Below are 2,819 nucleotides of genomic sequence, written 5' to 3'. Positions count from 1 at the left end.
ATATTAATGTTCCTGGCATTACTTGTAGCTTCCATAAGGAAAGATTTCAATATTCTTTTTGTCATTTATCTCTAAGAAATTATTAATAATGTATCCATAGAAATGGAGTCATTGTAGAATATTTTAAGAATATCAAGAATATCCTAGTAAATCATTATGTCTCCAAATGTTCAAGCAAATCCTTGATCTTACAGCTCTTGCCCAGATATAAATCCCAAAGGAAACTGAATTAGCACTGCCCTGTTCCTGTCCTAGGTAAAATAACAGAGGCAACATATATTTTCCTACTTTATATAACTAAAAATCCAGAAAACATATATCGGCTTTCTGGGCATTAGACAGAGGCAGATGTGACTCCTGATGTAGAACGTGAGTGGAGCGCTGGTGTGGCCCAATTGCTACCTGGAAGAAGGGTCCCTGCCTTGGCACACGAGTGGCATGTAGAATGAAACAGGGCTCTGCCTCAAGTTAAGGGGGGATACCTGGCAACCTGGAGAATCCATAGAGGCTACAATCAGCAGAGGAGACTTCAGGGCAGAAGAAAGCTGCCCACAGAGAAAACTTCGGACCTCTACCTATGGCTATTCTTTAAACTTTTAGTTGATTGGTACCAAACATAGAAATAAATACGCAGAATGAATTTAAAGCCAGGGAAATAGTCGAAGATTTAAAAAGAACAAATTCTTAGGTCATGGAGGGCCAAGGATAGTGCCTACTTCTAGAACCCAGAGGAAAAGTACATATTTCACAAGACATCAAAATAATAATTGTTTTTGCCTCACTAATTAAGGAAAAGTAACCCTTAGGTAAATATTTTGTTCTAGGGCTGGCCAAATAGCTCAGCGGATTAAAGCACCTGCAAGCAGGCTCGGGGGCTGGTGTTCAATCCCTGGGCCTGCCGTGCTGTCCCCCACCCTCAACCCCCTGCGGTACTCCCCCCCACCCCTTCACGCTGAGATGGCAATTGAAACTGGGTGTGGTGGTATATGCCTGTAAACTCAGCTCTTGGGAGGCTGTAAACAGGCAGACCACTATGAGTCCAATCTAGTATTGAGACCCTGAACACCCTGTAGACCCTCTCTAAAACTAAAAATAAATAAAAATTTGTTCTACTTATGCAAATTGTGTGCAAACTACCCACTTGCAATTTGTCCTTCTTTATAGCCAACTAGTATTCCATCATATACAGATACCAAATTTTCTTCATCTAATCCATTTGTTGATAGGTATATAAGCTGCTTCTGAAATTTAGCTATATTGAGTTGTGCCGCAATAAATATTGGTGTGACATGGCATGTACTGCCGTGGTGTGATATCTTAAGATCTTTGGGGAAAATACCTAGGAGGACATCCGGGTTAAATAGAAGTTCTAATTTTTTTTTTCCTGTATTTTAGGGAAGGGTCTACAGGGTGTTCAGGGTCTCTCTGTGTAGATTGGACTCATTAGTGATTCTCCTGTTTACAGCCTCCCAGGAGCTGGGATTACAGGGGCGCACCACCATGCCCAGTCTCAATTGCCATCTTAGCACCTCCTTGGGGCGGGGCTGCACTGCAGGCCCTGGGATTGAACCTTGACCCCTCCACCTGTTTGCAGGCACTTTAATCTGCTGAGCTATTTGGCTGGCCCTGGAAGTTCTAATTGTAGTGCTTTGAGAAATCTCCAAACTGACTTACATAACTGTTACACTAGTTTACATGCCCACCAACAATGTAGAAGGATTCCTTTTCACTGCATCCTTGCCAGCATTTATTATTTTTTTCATTTCTATATGACTGCCATTATTTCAAGAAAAAGATGATGTTGAATGTTTTCTTAATGTGTTTGTTCATTTAGGCTTCTGTTTCTATAAGCTTTCTGTTCACTTCACTTGCCCATTTTTTTTTGACTGTGACTTGTATTAAGTGATACAATATTTTAGAGCTCTTTTCTTTTAATATTCTCTTAAAAGAGTTTATTATAAACCAGTTTCATAGTCCACAAGGAAATAATATGTACAGCCTCACAGGAGACAGGCAGGGAGCAGAGGAGGGTCAAGATGAGTGTAGGGCCTTGTTGGGCGCATTCCTGGAGGAGGACCCCCACGGCCAGGTGGGTACTGGGTTGGGGCCACTGAAATACTAGCTGTGGCAGCAGCTGCAACAATTCCTTGTGGGGTCATCACATGTTGGGATGGCCCACCAACCCCACTGAATGACCCAGCAAGTCCTGCAGGAGCCTGTGGCATGGTAACACCACCTGGGATTCCTCTACCTGCAGCCCTGCTGATTCCTGGGCCCCCAGCAGCTCCAGCAAGTGGCACTTGGGCAATGCCAGTGTCTTTGGGTGGAGGTAGGTCCTTCCGTTGTCATAGAGACCAGGTTTTCCCCTCCCAGCAGCACCAGACCGAGGACTCATTTCTCTTCCCTTTCTGCTTGCTTAGAGTTCTTTGGCTTGATCTTCCTGAATTTATCAGTCACAGAGGATCAAGTTCATATGCTTGTCGAAAGCCTGGAAGGTGCTGATGAAGAGCCGGCTGTCTTGCAGGATGCACCTCATCCTGTAGTCAGTGTGCTGCAGCATCTTGCTGCTCTTGCCCACCATCATGGTGGAGGTTCTGATGGCTCAGATATGCACCAGATTTGTCTCCTCAAAGGCCTACACAGAGCTAGAAGCCCGTTTCCCACTGCTGCTACCTTAGAGTTCTTTATATATTCTAGATATTAGTCTTCCCTCAGGAAAAGCTGGCAATTTTTTTTAAACACTGTGTACATTTTCTCTTCACTCTGCTAATGGATATCTTGCTGTGGAGAAGCATTTCAATTTGAGGAGGGATCATTTG

The 2,819-nt window shown here is 43.7% G+C and overlaps 1 pseudogene; it reads right to left on the bottom strand.

Moving 5' to 3' along the window:
- Positions 1–2,000: 2,000 nt before the first annotated feature.
- On the bottom strand, positions 2,001–2,584 carry LOC101560221 (annotated as a pseudogene).
- Between the last annotated feature and the right edge of the window lie 235 nt (positions 2,585–2,819).

This window comes from Octodon degus, unplaced genomic scaffold, assembly GCF_000260255.1.
Source record: "Octodon degus isolate 3935 unplaced genomic scaffold, OctDeg1.0 scaffold00402, whole genome shotgun sequence".
Lineage (NCBI taxonomy): Eukaryota > Metazoa > Chordata > Mammalia > Rodentia > Octodontidae > Octodon > Octodon degus.
The sequence above is the reverse complement of the archived record's forward strand: the minus strand, read 5'-3'. Positions and strand labels throughout refer to the sequence as shown.